The following is a 19,024-nucleotide window of genomic DNA, read 5'->3' on the forward strand; positions in this document are numbered from 1 at the left end:
GAAAGAAAATGGGTTCCAACCAAGAATCATGTATCCAGCGAAATTAAGCTTCAGGATGGAAGATGAAATTAAAACCTTCCACGATAAACAAAAGTTAAAAGAATTTGCAGCTAGAAAACCATGTCTTCAAAACATCCTCGGCAAAACATTACAGGAAGAGGAAATGGAAAATAACAATGAATACCAACAGTGGGAGGTAGGACAGTAAAGGGGGGGAAAATAATCAAAAAAGGAAAACAAACCATGTTTAGTAACATAAATAAACAATTATGGCTGGAAGAACAACCCATATCTCAATAATAACCCTAAATGTTAATGGCTTAAACTCACCAATCAAGAGACACAGACTAGTAGAATGGATCACAAAACAAGACCCAACAATATGCTGCCTACAGGAGACGCATTTGATAGGAAAAGACATACATAGACTGAAGGTGAAAGGTTGGGAAAAATCATATCACTCATATGGACTTAGGAAACAAGCAGGAGTGTCCATACTCATATCAAATAAAATAGATTTCAAGCCAAAGTTAATCAAAAGGGATAAAGAGGGACACTACATACTGCTCAAGGGAACCATACACCAACAAGACATAACTATCATAAATATATATGCCCCAAACAATGGTGCAGCTATGTTCATCAAACAAACTCTTCTTAAGTTTAAGAGTCTAATAGACCAACATACAATAATCATGGGAGACTTCAACACACCTCTCACACCACTAGACAGATCTTCCAAACAAAAGTTGAATAAGGAAACTATAGAACTCAATAACACAATTAATAACCTAGACTTAATTGATATATATAGAATATACCACCCAACATCAAGCAGTTACACTTTTTTCTCAGCAGCACATGGATCCTTCTCAAAAATAGATCATATATTATGTCACAGGGCAACTCTTAGACAATATAAAGGAGTGGAGATAATACCATGCATCTTATCTGATCATAATGGAATGAAACTGAAAATCAACGATAAAAGAAGGAAGGAAAAAACATGCATCACTTGGAGAATGAACAATTGGTTACTAAATGATCAATGGGTTATAGAAGACATCAAGGAGGAAATTAAAAAATTCTTAGAGATAAATGAAAGCACAGACACAACATATCGGAATCTATGGGACACATTAAAAGCAGTTCTAAGAGGAAAATTCATTGCTTGGAGTTCATTCCTTAAAAAAAGAAAAAACCAACGAATAAATGATCTCATACTCCATCTCAAAATCCTAGAAAAAGAAGAGCAAAACAACAGCAAAAGAAGTAGAAGGCAAGAAATTATTAAAATCAGAGCTGAAATTAATGAAATCGAAACAAAAGAAACAATTGAAAAGATTGACAAAACTAAAAGTTGGTTCTTTGAAAAAATAAATAAAATCGACAGACCCTTAGCCATGCTAACGAAGAGAAGAAGAGAGAGAAATCAAATTACTAGCATACGGGATGAAAAAGGCAATATCACAACAGACACTTCAGAAATACAGAAGATAATCAGAAACTATTTTGAATCCTTATACTCCAATAAAATAGAAGATAGTGAAGGCATCGATAAATTTCTTAAGTCATATGATCTGCCCAGATTAAGGCAGGAGGATATAGACAACCTAAACAGACCAATATCAATTGAGGAAATAGAAGAAACCATCAAAAGACTACCAACTAAGAAAAGCCCAGGACCGGATGGGTATACAGCAGAGTTTTACAAAACCTTTAAAGAGGAACTAACACCAATACTTTTCAAGCTATTTCAGGAAATAGAAAAAGAGGGAGAACTTCCAAATTCTTTCTACGAGGCCAACATCACCCTGATTCCTAAACCAGACAAAGACACTTCAAAGAAAGAAAACTACAGACCAATATCTCTAATGAACCTAGATGCAAAAATCCTCAATAAAATTTTGGCAAATCGGATTCAAAAACATATCAAAAAAATTGTGCACCATGATCAAGTAGGATTCATCCCTGGGATGCAAGGCTGGTTCAATATACGGAAATCAATTAATGTTATTCACCACATCAATAGACTTAAAAATAAGAACCATATGATCATCTCGATAGATGCAGAAAAAGCATTCGACAAAGTACAGCATCCCTTTATGTTCAAAACGCTAGAAAAACTAGGGATAACAGGAACTTACCTCAACATTGTAAAAGCAATCTATGCTAAACCTCAGGCTAGCATCATTCTGAATGGAGAAAAATTGAAGGCATTCCCTCTAAAATCTGGAACAAGACAGGGATGCTCTCTCTCACCACTTCTGTTCAACATAGTTATCGAATCACTGGCCAGAGCAATTAGACAGACGAAAGAAATTAAAGGCATAAAAATAGGAAAAGAAGAACTTAAATTATCACTATTTGCAGATGACATGATTCTATACCTAGCAGACCCAAAAGGGTCTACAAAGAAACTATTAGAGCTAATAAATGAATTCAGTAAAGTGGCAGGATATAAAATCAACACACATAAATCAAAGGCATTCCTGTATATCAGCGACAAATCCTCTGAAATGGAAATGAGGACAACCACTCCATTCACAATATCCCCCCCAAAAATAAAATACTTAGGAATCAACCTAACAAAAGAGGTGAAAGACTTATACAATGAAAACTACAGAACCCTAAAGAGAGAAATAGAAGAGGATCTTAGAAGATGGAAAAATATACCCTGTTCATGGATAGGCAGAACTAACATCATCAAAATGACAATATTACCAAAAGTTCTCTATAGGTTTAATGCAATACCAATCAAAATCCCAATGGCATTTCTTATAGAAATAGAGAAAGTAATCATGAAATTCATATGGAAAAATAAAAGACCCAGAATAGCAAAAACAATGCTAAGCAGGAAGGGTGAATCAGGCGGTATAGCGATACCAGACTTCAAACTATACTACAGAGCAATAGTAACAAAAACAGCATGGTACTGGTACCAAAACAGGCGGGTGGACCAATGGTACAGAATAGAGGACACAGAAACCAACCCACAAAACTACAACTATCTTATATTTGATAAAGGGGCTAAAAGCATGCAATGGAGGAAGGATAGCATCTTCAACAAATGGTGCTGGGAAAACTGGAAATCCATATGCAACAAAATGAAACTGAATCCCTTTCTCTCGCCATGCACTAAAGTTAACTCAAAATGGATCAAGGAGCTTGATATCAAATCAGAGACACGGCGTCTGATAGAAGAAAAAGTCGGCTACGATCTACATACTGTGGGGTCGGGCTCCAAATTCCTCAATAGGACACCCATAGCACAACAGTTAATAACTAGAATCAACAAATGGGACTTACTCAAACTAAAAAGTTTTTTCTCAGCAAAAGAAACAACAAGAGAGGTAAATAGGGAGCCTACATCCTGGGAACAAATCTTTATTCCTCACACTTCAGATAGAGCCCTAATATCCAGAGTATACAAAGAACTCAAAAAATTAGACAACAAGATAACAAATAACCCAATCAACAAATGGGCCAAAGACATGAACAGACACTTCTCAGAGGAGGACATACAATCAATCAACAAGTACATGAAAAAATGCTCACCATCCCTAGCAGTCAGAGAAATGCAAATCAAAACCACCCTAAGATACCATCTCACTCCAGTAAGATTGGCAGCCATTAGGAAGTCAAACAACAACAAGTGCTGGCGAGGATGTGGGGAAAAGGGTACACTTGTTCATTGTTGGTGGGACTGCAAATTGGTGCAGCCAATCTGGAAAGCAGTATGGAGATTTCTTGGAAAGTTGGGAATGGAACCACCATTTGACCCAACTATTCCCCTTCTCGGTCTATTCCCTAAAGACCTAAATAGAGCATGCTACAGGGACACTGCTACATCGATGTTCATAGCAGCACAGTTCACAATAGCAAGACTGTGGAACCAACCTAGATGCCCTTCAATAGACGAATGGATAAAAAAAATGTGGCATTTATACACAATGGAATATTACTCTGCATTAAGAAATGACAAAATCATAGAATTTGGAGGGAAATGGATGGCATTAGAGCAGATTATGCTGAGTGAAGCCAGCCAATCCCTAAAAAACAAATGCCAAATGTCTTCTTTGATATAAGGAGAGTAACTAAGAACAGAGTAGGGACGAAGAGCATGAGAAGAAGATTAACATTAAACAGGGACGAGAGGTGGGAGGGAAAGGGAGGGAGAAGGGAAATTGCATGGAAATGGAAGGAGACCCTCAGGGTTATACAAAATTACATACAAGAGGTAACGAGGGGAAAGGGAAAAATAATACAAGGGGGAGATATGAACTGCAGTAGAGTGGGTAGAGAGAGAAGAGGGGAGGGGGGTAGTAACGGATAGGAAAGGCAGCAGAATACAACAGACCCTAGTATGGCAATATATAAATCAATGGAAGTGTAACTGATGTGATTCTGCAATTTGTAAACGGAGTAAAAATGGGAGTTCATAACCCACTTGAATCAAAGTGTGAAATATGATATATCAAGAACTATGTAATGTTTTGAACAACCAACAATAAAAAAAAATATTAAAAAAAAAATAAATAAAAATAAAAAAAAAAAAAAAAAAAAAAAAAAGAAAGGTAGCCAGGTGCAGTGCAATCCCCATAGGCTCTGGAGAATCATGAGTTCAAAGCCAGCCTCAGCAAAAGCAAGGGACTAAGCAAGTCAGTGAGACCCTGTCTCTAAATAAAATACAAAATAGGGCTGGGGATATAGCTCAATGGTGGAGTGTCCCTGAGTTAAATCCCTGGTAGCCAAAAGAAAGAGAGAGAGAGAGAGAGGGGGGTGGGGAGAGAGAGAGAAAGGTAACCACAGAAAAAGTATAAAAGTGGTAAAGGAATTTAAGTTGATAGTTTTTCAAAGTTGAACATCATAAGACAGAATGACATCTATTGTCTATTATAGAACATCCATAATTTATTTTTAAAGTAGTCTACAAATTTTAACTCTGAAATACTATTCACAGTGATGCTGGGAGTATGAGGAATTTAAATAAAAGAAAAAGTTGGTATAACATGAAGATCTATTCAACTGTCAGATACAAGGCAACTGCAAAGCATTCTGCAAGTGGTAAGTCCCCCAGTTTACCACGGGATTTTCTGAGCAAATGCTGGATTCACTTTGGTGGGAGGGTTATAGCACCTCTTCTCACCATGCTGACTTCTTTTTAAATGTGTTGAAAATTTCAAGAAACATTTTGTTCTTTAGATTTTTTTCCTCATTAAAAAATAAAATTAGAAGAATTTAGATATCCTTATATCATAATCTATTTATACAGAAAATTCTCATGTCAGAAGAACTATGTAAAGATGACTACATCTATGTTTAAGACGTAAAAATAACCTGCAATTTTCTAAAATGAAAGTCATATATGCTATCTATGTTCATATGTGATCAGTGAAACTCCACATCATGTACAACCACAAGAATGGGATCCTATTTAGAACAGGTTATACTCTATGTATGCATAATATGTCAAAATACACTCTATGGTCATGTATATATAAAAAGAACAAAGTAAAAAAAAAAGAAAGTCATATGTGTTCCTTAAAGAAAGTTAACCATAACACTCAACACTAAATAAGAAATATTTTGGAGTAGAGTTCAGCAATAACCTGGGATGCATGAAGCCCTGTCTTCAATCACTAGCAAGGCAAAAAAAAAAAAAAGAAAGAAAGAAAAAGAAGAGGAATTTAAAAGACAGTCATATTCCCAATCTAGGTAAAGCCTTTAAGCATTTTCTATGTACTCTTTCAGGATTTTTGCTCTATGTATGATATATACCCAAAGGTGTGTATGTCTGTGTGTGCACGCATAAATGCATACTCATGCAACAAATACTTCTTGAATTCTTACTATAATCCAGGTACTAATTTCCTGCACCATTATAATATTATTCTTTTTTAAAAGAGAGAGAGAGAGAATTTTTTAATATTTATTTTTTAGTTTTCGGTGGACACATCATCTTTTATTTTATTTTTATGTGGTACTGAGGATCTAACCCAGCACCCGCGCATGCCAGGCGAGCGCACTACCACTTGAGCCACATCTCCATCCCATAATATTATTTTAAATGAACCTTTTAAATATTACTTCCTTATCGCTGCATAAATAAGTGCAATATAGTATAAGCATATATTAATATTTAGCAAATAATTATCCAATACTGAATTTAACATTTGTTTAATATTGGACTTAACATATTATATAATAGTTAGAAAAGTTAAATATTGGAATTTGATACATGTTTTTAAAATATTTGCTAAATGTTAATGAAGATTTATATGCTACATAAATATACATACACATACATTTATTTCACACATATTATGCAGATTTCTAAAAGCACAAGCATCAACACTAGCAGACTCTGTGTACTATGTAAACTGAGTACTTTGTAAAATGACCCTGGCGCAGTGAAACCATTGACCCTCCTAGCTGCAGGGAGAGGACTCATCTCACTGCAATCGTTTCAGCATCATTTATTGTAGCATTTTCAATCTTTGCCAATTTGCTAAATGAACTATGATCTCATGCTCGATCTGCATTACTTGATAACTTATAAAATCAAACATTTTATATGTTTATTCCCCATTTGATTTCCTCCTCTTATTAACTAAACATTTATATTGTTCTCTGCTTTTCTATTACTTTGTACACCATTTAATTGCCTATGTTGAGCATACAAAATTGCCATTAGTTGAGCAGTTTTAAAAAAAAAATTAGTAATTTATAGCCTTCACCTCATATCCTGTGAATATATTTCTCAGTTCCTCATTTATCTGTTACTCTTTTCATTTAAGATACAAAGAAGTGCTAGACTATGTATCCACACCTGGATTCCCAGCTATTTGGGAGGCTGAGGAAGGAGGATTGCAAGATAGAGGCCAGTCTCTACAAATTGTCAAATTCTTTCTCAAAAAACAAACAAACAAACAAATGAATAAAGGACTGGGGATGTATCTTAGCTGTAGAGTAGCCCCAGGTTCAACCTCCAGTACTGGGCGGGGGGAAGGAGGAGAGAAAGGAAGAAGATTTTTACATTTTATGTCATCAAATGTATCAAATTTTTTATTTTGTGAATAATACCTTTGGTGCAATGCTTTAAAAGAACATCTTCTCTACACCCCCACTTGTATTCACTGACACTATCTATCTCTTGGGGTTTTTTTTCTGTTAAGAATTTAAATATTTAATCCAACTAGAATTTGTATCAATGATGACAGGAATTTTTTTAAATACTTACAAAATTATCTTTAAAGCATTCTTTTTATAGATTGAAATGCCTGAGAAGATACTTGTATATATTAAAAAAAAAAAAACTACCATGTTAAGAGGGGAATTCCCAAGTAGAGATCAAACATCATGTTTATACTATGTTATGGATTATCATATTATAAAATACAAATGACTTACAAAATACAACTCTTTTTTATAAATTAAAAGATGCATAGATAAGGGCATTCTTTAAGATAAAAACTATTATGGTTCATAGTTGCTCAAAATTAGGAAATATTTATTAAATACATTTCATAATAAATCTCAGCAGTTCAACTTTACTTACTTACAAAAAATGCATTTTTAATAGAACATGACTCTGGGCAAAACTTCTTCCACTGAGATGTATAATCTAGCTTTCTACATTCCAACTTTGCAAAAATGACTATTGAGACAGGTTGGTTTGAGTTTTTTTGCTTAAATTATTATTGTTAGAATTGCTTCCTTATTGCTTTCTATTCTAAAGAAAGACACAAAAATAAGCAATTGTTTGCTCACATACATTGTCTTAAAGAATTCTAGTCAATATTTCATGGATTACACAGCTGTAACCCCAGCAACTCAGGAGTCTGAGGCAGGAGGATCTCAAGTTTGAGGCTTGCCTCAGCAACTTATTGAGACTGTGCCTCAAAACCAAATAAGAACAGGGCTGGGGTGTGAATTAATAGTAGGCGGCCTCTGGATTCATTTCCCAGTGGTGGTGGTGGGAAATCCATGTGCCATTTTATTTGAAGGAAAAATCTTAATTATAAATAATTGCTCAACAGGGAAACAATGCCTAAACAGTTGTTAATAAATTACTAAGACTCATTTTGTCATCTGACTTTTAAAAAGCATTAAGATAATTTTTCTCAACTTTTCCCCCACCCTACTGCATATTGAACCCAGAGCCTCACACATGATCTACCACTGAGCTGCCTCTCCAGCCCATTTTATTTTGAGAAAGAGTCTGGCTGAATTACCCATGTTAGCCTCAGTCTTGTGATCCTCCTGCCTTGGCCTCCTGAGTAGCTAGAATTGCAGGCATGTGTCATTGCATCCAGTTTATCATTACTGTTTATCCTGAAGAAGTTGGAAGCCATACCCAAAGAATTTTACATAAACCATTCTTTTCTGCCAGGTAACGTAGTGTCTTTGGGTTGCTTAAAGTGGATGAGTATTGGCTCCTCAAGTAACAATAGCTGTTCCAAGATCAGTACAGTGGAGCATCTCTGCCATAACTGCATTACATAATTTAAGTTGATGTACATTTTGAAATGAACTCTGTGATTCAAATTGTGCTAATAAGATTCTGCCAGTGAATTATGTGTGCATACACAAAAACACCCAGAAAATAAGGCTAATAATTATATGCTAACTTATTCAAATGGATATTAAATATTTTTATGTAAAGTATGAAGACAATCAGGTACAATCAGGCATTTAAATAAATAATTTTTGTTGAGAAAAAATTGTAAGGGTAGCGTGCCATTAGATTTAAATTCTTTTAGAATGCTTTTAATGATGTTTTACAGATGATATTTCATTAACTTGAGAAAACTAAGCTTGAGTATATGTCAAAAAGCAGTCTTCTTCAAGACAAGTGCACAAGAAATGATCTTAAATGATTTATAAAGGTTCTGAAAGAGAATGAGCTATAGAAATAGAATAGAAATTTTATTCCATTCAGAAAATGTATGATCACATAATGAGTTATTACTTAAGAAATGAAGGATTCAAATGCAAAGACTATACTTTTGGTATCAATTCTGTTCATATGTTACCAAAGAAATGTGGATGAAGAGCAGGACAATTATTTGCACAGGTATATGGCATTAGAATCCTGTGTCTATACTGAAAATTGGTGCTTTTTCTTTTTCTTTCTTTCTTTTTTTTTTCCAATAATAACCAAGATTTTCATTTCAGAGGGTCATTGGATTTGGCCATGGTCTTTCAATCTTGTTAATTATTATGTGTTCATAGTGATGCACATTTTTATCTACAGGTGGCAGACCTTTTTAAAATCAACTTCAATCATATTCAGTATTTTGTTTTGGTGCTTTTTTTTTTTAACTGCCACCCACATTAAAATGTAAGAGTGTGCTGTTCAGAGTTCTCATTAATGTTACACAATTTAGATGATAGATTTGTCAACAAAGTGGCTCATTCTCAAAGGCCACTGAACCCTGTCGGGATAAATGCCTTAAAAATTGTATATTGCAGGATAATCTTTAATTATACAGAACTCACTTGACAATTTACAGTATATTGGGATTATTTTCCTTTTTCAGGCAATAAAGCATTTTGCTTTCTAGATTAGGGTGACTGAGGAAAAAAAACTGATTGGATTTGATAAATAGTTAAAGCAAAGAGCTCGCTTATTTGCAAGTAAAAGAGAAAGGTGACCAAAAGCCATGTACAAATAACAGCCACTTAGGATCACAAATTATTAACTGGCTAAATGGTTAAAGCAAATAACTATAAATGCAGTGACATTTTGAAAGAATGTTAACTCAGAAGGAGATAAGCAAAACAAAAATAGCTGCAACCAGTAGTATAACTAACCACTCTTCTCAATTTACCTCCACAAAATCTTGGATTTACAATATCTACGTGAAGTTGCTTATTTTTGTCGTATTGTTTTGGTTAATGCCGTACCTAAGCTGTTTGTGTGTTTCTCTGTTTTTTTTTTTTCTTGTGTGTGTGTGTGTGTTGTGTGTGTGTGTGTGTTACCAGGGATTGAACCCAGGGACACTTTGCCACTGAGCGACATTACTAGCCCTTTCTTTGTATTTTATTTAGAGACAGGGTCTCACTGAGTTGCTTAGGGCCTTACTAAATTTCTGAAGCTGGCATTGAACTTGTGATTCTCCTGCCTCAGCCTTCTGAGCTGCAGGGATTACAGGTGTGCGCTGCTGTGCCTGGCCATAAGCTGGTTTTCTACTAAGCCTTTTTGTGAACATTATTGATTTAACATAGAGAACTATTTTAAAATACATAGAAATAAAATATTCATAACTTTATACCCTCAAATTATTTTACTTGTGCTCAGTCTAATGGCAGTCTACGGTATAATTTATCATGTTTTGAAAAAGAACCTTTGGAAAATATTAATACCTATTTTACTACTTAATTATCCTTCATTTTCAATGTAGAAAATTCTTTAAGAGTCTCTTATTTTACCCAATTTTGAAAGCTACATCAGTTTAATTTACAACACTTGCAACACAATTCTCTCATCTGAAAATATGGCATACCACTAAAGAAATAAAGAAATAAATATAAACTTATCATAATTATTTGCTATATTATTTTAATATTTATTATGAAATAGGTACAGAATAGATGCAGTTTAACAAAAAGTAATAAAGCCCACACCCATGTAACCATCTCACAGGATACTATTGACATTCTCCCTGGGTCAGAAACAGCTCCTGACCCAAATACCCCCTTCCACAATCTACCTCACTCAACTTCCATCCTCATTCCTAGAGAACAGCACTGCCCAGTTTTTATAGTAGTTCTTTAATTTTCTTTATAATTTTATTATCTACAATGATCTTTGAATAATATAGTTTTTCTGGAATCATCCTGTCTATATTCTGAGTGTCCTGATTTTTCCAGCAAATATGGATGGGTGCACTAAGATTCCTCCATTTGCATCACATCAAATTTCATTGTTTGGCTGTTCCATAATTTTCCATCTTGTTGACAGCAAATGTTTCTAGCTTCTTGGCAAACACAAATTATTTCTCCAGTGTACATTCTTGTACATGTCTCCTGATCCTTATATGCACTTATTTCTCCAAGAAATTTATCAGAATTGCTATTACACAAGCGGGGACTATGAATTTCAGCTTTACTAGACCCTACATCCAAAAGTGGTTGCTAAAATTCACATTGCAACAAGCACTGCTGAATGCTCCCGTGGTCTGTGCTCTGGCCAGTGCTTGCACTGCTAGACCATTCAGATGTCTCCACTCTGAAGCACATGTAGTCCCAACTCATTAAGAGTTTTATTTGTATTTTCCTGATCACTGCTGAAATTAAGTACTTTTTCATATGTTGGACATTTATACTTACAGACTATTTGGATTTCTTGTTTTTCCTTTTTTTTTTTCTACTGAATAGTGTGAATATTTATGTGAGTACAGAATTATTTTACTCATGTATTTATTTATTTTGGTACCTGGGGTGAACCCAGGGGCACTTAACCACTGAGCCACATCCCTAGCCCTTTTTATTTTTTTTATTTTAAGACAGATTCTGGCTAACTTGTATAAGGCTTGCTAAGATGCTGAGGCCGGCTTTGAACTTGGAATCCTCCTGCATCAGCCTCCTGAGGCACCGTGGTGTGTTCCACCATGCCCAACTCTGATTTGTAGTTTTAAAAAAATGTATTCTGGGTATCACCTTTGTGGATGACATTTTACAAATTAAGCCCACCACTCCATGTCCTGTCTTTTCAATCTTTTTATGATGCTTTCTGAAAAACAAACATAACAAATGTAAGATGTATGATTTTATGGCCTAAGGGAATAGGAACCAGGAGTAGTTACAATTTTAGAGTCTATTATGAAAGATATATGTTTTGCTTCTTACTCTTAGGTTTTTTGTTTTGTTTTGTTTTGTTTTGTTTTTAGAGAGAGAGAGAGAGAAAGAAATTTTTTTTTAATATTTATTCTTTAGTTTTCAGTGGACACAACATCTTTATTTTATTTTTATGTGGTGCTGAGGATCGAACCCAGGGCCCTGCGCATGCCAGGCGAGCACACTACCGCTTGAACCACATCCCAGCCCGACTCTTAGGTTTTTGAACACCTAAAATTGTTCTTTTTTTAAGAGATGGGAATCTCACTATGTTGCCCAGGGTGGCTCTGGAGTCCTGTGCTCAAGCCACCCTCTTGCCTTGGTCTCCAGAGCAGCTGGACTACAGAATGTGCCATCACAGCTGGGGGGGGGGGGGTAGGGGAGCGGGTAAAAGTGACTTCTTTAATGTGGGAGATAGAAATATGATTTTATGTTTTAAAAACACAGAAAATAAATTTTCACAATACCCATGTATTTAAAAGTTTGTTATTTCTCTAATACTTTGAAGTTTCTCTATTATAAGAAGTTTCTATACTGGCAAGATCCTGTTGGTGGGATTTCCCTTTTTTTCATTTGTTTATGTGTCTATCCCTCCAGTGAAACCATATATTCTGAATTAATAAAGCTGCATAATATCTGTAGGAAAAAAATCCTCTTACTCATTCCCCCTCCCCTCCCCTCCCCTTTCCCTTCCCCCACTCTCCCCTTCCCTCCTCACCCACCCCTCCCCTTCCCTTCCCTCTTTCTTTCATACTGAGGATTCAACCTAGGGCCTGTATATACATACTGGACAAATGCTCTACCACTGAACTACCACCAGCCCAGCCCTCATTCCTACTTTTTAAAGAATATCTTGACTGTTTAGCGTCTTTGCATTTTGGAATCACCTTGTTACATTACATACATAAGCTTAAACACACATAAAAATTTCTACAACAAGAAAGATAAAACAGTCAATTGACATTATGATTATATCAGCATTATATGTAAAAGTCAATTTGAAAGTAAGGAACGTTTTTATAAGATTGGCTCTCTCAGTCTATAAACATGGTACATCTCATCATTTATTTTGACCTTTGAAAATATTGCTTAATAAAGTTTCACCATATTCCTCATAGAGATCCTACATGTCTCTTATTGGAAACTAGGTAAAATTTGGCACTGATATGTAGAAACACAGTTGATTTCTATATATTGCCAGGTATATACATATATAAAGAAATTAATATCATTTGCCAATAATAATAGCTGATTGTTTCTTTTTTAATCCTAATAACTTTTTTATTTTGCTTTACTTCAGTGGCTACAATTTCCAGAAAAGAAAAAAAAAGTAAATAATAGGAGTGCTAGCAAACAGCCTTCTTTTGTTTTTAATCACAGAAGGAATGCTTTCAATATCTGTTTCTTAGAAACTTTTTGTGCTAGAGGTATTTTATATCACAGTATGGAAGTTCCTTCTTGTTTTCAGTTTTCTAAGGATTTTTAAGTACTAGGAATATATGTATTCAATTTTATCAAATGCTTTTTCTGCATTTATCAAAATTATCATGTATTCCTTTAGTCTGTATTACATTTTTATGTTAACAAGTACTCTGGAATACACCATTTGGTTATGGTAAGTGATTCTTTTTATATATGGCTGAAGTGGGTTTGTCAATACCTTGTTGAGGATTTTCCATTTATAATCTTGAGAGAAACGGCCTGTCAATGACCTTTTTCATACTGTTCTTGTCAGATTTGACATCAAGATTACATGATCTTTATAAAATGAGTGGGGATTGTTACCTCTTCTGTTTCGTGAAATAACTTATATAAAATTAGACTTACTTTTTTATCTGGATCTGAAATTTCTTGATTACTAAATAAAATTGTATCTGTCGTTATAAAATTATTCAGTTTCTCTATTCATTTTTCATTTAATCTTGCCAAGTTATATTTTTCTAGGAATTTTTTCATTCATTCAAATCTTCATATTATGAAGTTATTAATATTATTGACTCTTTAATATCTACACATCTGGCATGATGCTGACATTTTCCATCCTAATACTGATAATCTGCCCTTTTGTTATTTGCTTTCTTGTACAGTCTAATCAAAGGTTTGATAACTTTATGTTTTCCATCAATTTTGGTTTTCTTAGTTTTCTCTGTTCCATGCTAGATTCCCACTTTGATAATTTTGCTCTTACTTTAATTTCTTCTTTCTAGTACTATGACTTTTTTCCTTTTTATAACTTTTTAAAAGTTGATGTAATATTTGTACATATTTGTGAGTTATAGGCTAGTAATCCATTATATGCATACATGTGTAATATATGTATAATGATTAAAGAAGGGTGGTTAGCATTTCTTTCTCCTCTAATATTTATCATTTCTATGTGGTGGTATATAACTTCTTAGATGAATTCTTGGCCTACAAATTTTATTCTTTATTTTCCTAATAGTTATAAATTTCCTAGTATAAACTTCTTATGGGCATTCTACAATTTATCTACATATATAGGATGTTCATTATTGTTTTGTCTAAAATATTTCTAATTTCCTTTTTGAATCTTTTAAATTGTGAAATGTTATTTCTAGCTCTAGTTGTTTTATTCATTTATATCTCGATTTTATTGTGGCAATATTTTGAAACCTTGAAAAAATACTACTGAGACTTACTTTATTAAAATATGCATTGATTTAGAATATGGTCGATTTTTGTTATTGTCTTACATGTGCTTGTAAAAAATGTCAGCTTTATAGTTTTATGCAAAGTTCCACATATATTCATGAGGTCAAGTTTCTTAACTTTCCCTTTCAACTTATATCTTCTGATCTTTCTGTCCATGTTATCATCTAAACTACTAGGAGAAGTGAGTTAATATCACTGCAACTGTTGATTTTTTAAATTTATCTTTGTTGTTCTGTCATTTTTTCATTAATATATTTTGAGGTTAGGGTATTATGGACATTTTAAATTTTAAATTTTTCTACCATCCTACTGAATTGAAACTTCAATCATTTATAGAGTGACTACCTCCAGTAATGGTTTGGGTTTTAAAGTCTATTTTGCTTAGTGGACTTTAAGTTGAACCAGTATCTATATACTATTTTCAAGGTCTATTGTTTTCTGTTGTTATTTACCTTTTATATATGAGGGATCTGAGGGATAGTGGTTAAGAAATGAACCTAAGGGTGCAAGTGGTAGAGCCAGATAAACCCAAATAGCCTGTCTCCAACGTCTATGTTCCTAAATATCATGCATCTCCTTTATAGTATTAAAGTCTGCTTAGGCTCCATAGTAGGGGGAAATGCTCTCAATCTAATTTCTACAAAGAATTTCTCATAGATTATTATCCAATTGTTATTTTTTTCCTCGCATAAATTTTCTTGTAATATTCTAAGTAGAATACAAGAAATTTTTAAAAAGGAGCCCAAAGGAGCCTGCCAACCTGCAACATCATGGAGAGTTCTATATGGTTGTATAGTTCTACTAAGGAAAGCTCATTCTACCTAGACCTCAAGAGAGGATGTGAACTGGACTGCTTCATCTCTCCTTGAATAAACACAAATATAGTATCTTAACAAAAAGAAGCACTAAGCAACTATGTAACCATTCTGGGATCCCATAGCTAGCATATTTCCTAAGTATTAATATTTTATTCAATAATATTTATAATAATAAATTTTAACCCATGAGAAAAATTAAAATTTCTCAGGATTTCATGATCTTGAGCTAATTTTAATTGATGTACTTTCAACTTTTTGTTATTTCGACATGTTTATATATGTTCATGTTGAGTGTATGTATGTATTCACAAACCTAGAAATGCACTGTAACCTTACAGTAGACTCTAACTTGCTTCATTTAATGTAATATCATATATAAGTTTGTGTGTTTTTAAAAATTTCTTTTGAAATATTTTATTTGCTGCATAATATTCTATGTGTATACCCAGATTTATCTAACAACTGCTCTCTTACTGAATGATTTGTTCAATCTCAAATTCTTTCCCCTATAAACACATAAAATGAACATGTTTATATTAATTTTGTCTTCTTTTTAAATTACTTCATTAACTTAGATTCTTCAAAGTGAAATTGTGAGATATGGCTAGTTAGGCCCTACTATCCATTCTCTTATTCTTCTGCTGTATTAACAGTAGTATCTGCAGGCTGGTAGGGTATGACTGGAGGGAGTAGGTCCCTGGGGCGTGCCTTTTAGCAGAGCTCTCTCTGTTTCTAGATCATCATGTTAGGAGCTTCCCTCCACCACACTCTTTCACCATGACATTCCGCCTTGCCTTGAGCCCCAACAAATGAAGCTGGCTATCTATGGACTAAGAACTCTGAAACTGTGAGCCCTCAAATAAACTTTCCTCCTATAACATTGTTCTTGTCAGGTCTTTTAGTCACAGCAGCAAAAAAGCTGATGAAAAAGCATGGAAGTGAACTAAAAGGGGTGTGGCACCTTTCAAATGATGTCCTTATTGGGAGGACACATGCTCTTTTCTTACTAATAGTTCCTTCCTGTTCTTGGAATAGGGGCATGATTGCTGAAATATCAATTCTGGATATTCCAAAACACACTAGGCAAAACTCACATGATCAAAGTAGCAGTAAGAGATGAAGGTCCCAGGTCCCTGAAGTCTGCAAACACTTGCTCAGCTGTGAAAAAGCTTTTTAGACTTGACTTAAGAGAAATCCAAGTTTCTCATTTTCACATGGTCATTCTGGATTCCTTGCACCCAAATGTTTTCGAAAGTAGGAGTAGGATGCTTTGGAAATATTTCAGCAATGGGCAAATAGCAATGGGCAAATCACTTCTGGGAAATATAATGAGTCCCCAGTATTATTGAAAATACCCATTGCCCCATGCTCTTAATATTGTATTATAATTACAAGCTACTTTTTACCAATAAGATAGTAATTGGTTATAACTTTGTATTTCTTTTATTTGTTTTTTGCACTGAATAATTAATTTCTCATAAATTATTTGTTCTTACATCCTGTTTTTGTTTTGTTTTGTTTTGTTTTTTGTTTATTTGTTTGTTGGTACCAGGGATTTAACCCAGGGGCACTGTACCACTGAGCCATATCCCCAGCTCTTTTTGTTTTTAAGACAGGGTCAAAATAGATTGCTTAGGGCCTCTTTAAGTTGCTGAGGCTGGCCTTGAACTTGTGATCCTTCTATCGCAGCCTCCAGAGTCACTGGGATTATAGGCATGTGCCCCTACACCTGGCTATCATGTTACCTTTTAAATTAAGATATTAGTATCTTTCTTATGTAAAAACTCTTTACATTTGATATCTGCCATATTTGTCAGAAGTATTAGTGGCAATTTGTCATTTGTCTTTTAACTGTATTTATCCTAGTGTTTTTACTTGTGGAACTATGGAATTTTTACATGGTAGTTATTTATTTGTGATTTATTCCACTTTTGCTAGCATAAAAGTCCATTATTAAAAACTATCCTTTCTAATATATTATTTCACTTTCCATACATATATGGAGACTGATTTCCAAACATTTTAATCATTATTTAAAAATTTAACTATTTATGTTCACAAATGTACTATACCTTGAAGTGCTAGAGACCTAAATCTAAACTACTAAAAAAAAAATAAGTCCTAGGTCACTATGCAAGAAGATCTCTTTTTCATGATTTGTTTTTAGTTGTGAACAGAAGGAGATTTTCACTAGAGACGATCCTCTTCCGAACAACAGAACCCCTTACTTCCAGCTTTTCTTGCTGTTATCCACATGACTGTGAGTCAGCCAAAGGATTTTAAAAGGATTTTCAACTCTAGGTCTGTGGTCAGACTTTCTAGTTTGTGCTCCCAGAAGGATAAAGTTTTGGAAAAGACAAACAAGCATTTCATACACACACATAGATGCCCATGAAACTTTTCCACGAGCACATTGGCAAATATTTGTTTGGTCTCAGAAAAATTTCACTTTTTGTGTGTGTTTACAGAAACGTATCCTGGAATACTTAATAGTCTATGAAAATTTTTCTAAAAATGTGTGACCGACCCATTATGACCCAAAATATTTCTTTTGCATCAACAACAATAAAAGGAGCAACAAATGTTTTATAAAACATTTTTCAGTGGAAAAAAGAAACTTTGGCAACTTCAAGAAAAGTTTGTGTCATTGAGAAAATGAAAAGAAAAGAAATGTTGCTATCATTTTCCAGTGTAGAGACATTACCTACATAATGAGTCTCAAAATTATAATTATAAAGCCAGTTGACAACTGAATATAAAAGTCTGTGTAGTATATTTTTATATGCATAAGTTTTGTACATTTTTACTTATAAAGTAAAAATAAGACAAGGCATATAAAGTTCCATTTTCGTGAAGTAGCAAATGCAGCAATCACTTTTTAAAGGTACATGTTATATATTTTCTGAGCATACCTTTTTCTTTCCCAGTACAGTACCACAAATCCCTGTTCAGCTTTCAGAATCTTGTAAACTGATTCAAACAGGAATCGTGTCATCAGCAAGAGGAATGCTGAAAAAATAAAAGTAGACCATTAACATCGTTTCATTTATTAAATATATATTCATATATATAAATTATACAAACTATAAATATAGATTTACAGATATCATCACAATAAGATTATGATTTATGAAAGAAGAGGCCTTACCTTTCTATTATATATTTGCCAGAATTAATGCAAAAATGCTTATGTACATGTTATATCATATACAGATATGCTAATCTTCTCAGAACTTGTTCTTCTGTCTAATTTTAATGAACATATCCTTCAGATACTTCAGGATGGGCTATACTAACATAGATTCTTATTTCTTGGAATAATTTATGAGAAGTCTTCAGGTATCTTCTGAGGTCCCTTCCTTGACAACAGGAACACTTTACACAGCCCTTGTTCAGCTCTTTCTCCATGCATCCCCAACTATTGATCACTATGATGCCATTGCTCAGTTCAACTTCAGAAATACTGCCTTACACTGTCTTGAAGAAATACAATTCTGACTTTGTTACCAATTTACCAACTCATGATAAAAGTGGCCCCTGTCAATCAGTTGAAATTCCCCAAAATCAGACTCATGAAAACAGGGAACCCATCTGTGGTGGGTTCTGGATTGATCCCTCCTCCAATGTCAATTCAATTCAAGGAAAATTGAGAGATATTTCAATGTTCATTTTTAAAGCTTCACTGATTA

General features: G+C 33.9%; 1 protein-coding gene across 12 annotated transcripts in view; it reads right to left on the reverse strand.

The window, feature by feature from the left end:
- Positions 1-19,024, reverse strand: part of Sox5 (SRY-box transcription factor 5) — a 967,314-nt gene that overhangs the window by 691,983 nt on the left and 256,307 nt on the right. For all 12 annotated transcript variants that reach the window (XM_076854205.1, XM_076854204.1, XM_076854203.1 and 9 more), the window contains one exon: positions 18,248-18,344. The gene's annotated coding sequence lies outside the window, so the exon portion shown is untranslated. The remainder of the gene's footprint in view (positions 1-18,247; positions 18,345-19,024) is intronic.

The sequence above is a fragment of the Callospermophilus lateralis genome, chromosome 4, assembly GCF_048772815.1.
Source record: "Callospermophilus lateralis isolate mCalLat2 chromosome 4, mCalLat2.hap1, whole genome shotgun sequence".
Taxonomy (NCBI): Eukaryota; Metazoa; Chordata; class Mammalia; order Rodentia; family Sciuridae; genus Callospermophilus; species Callospermophilus lateralis.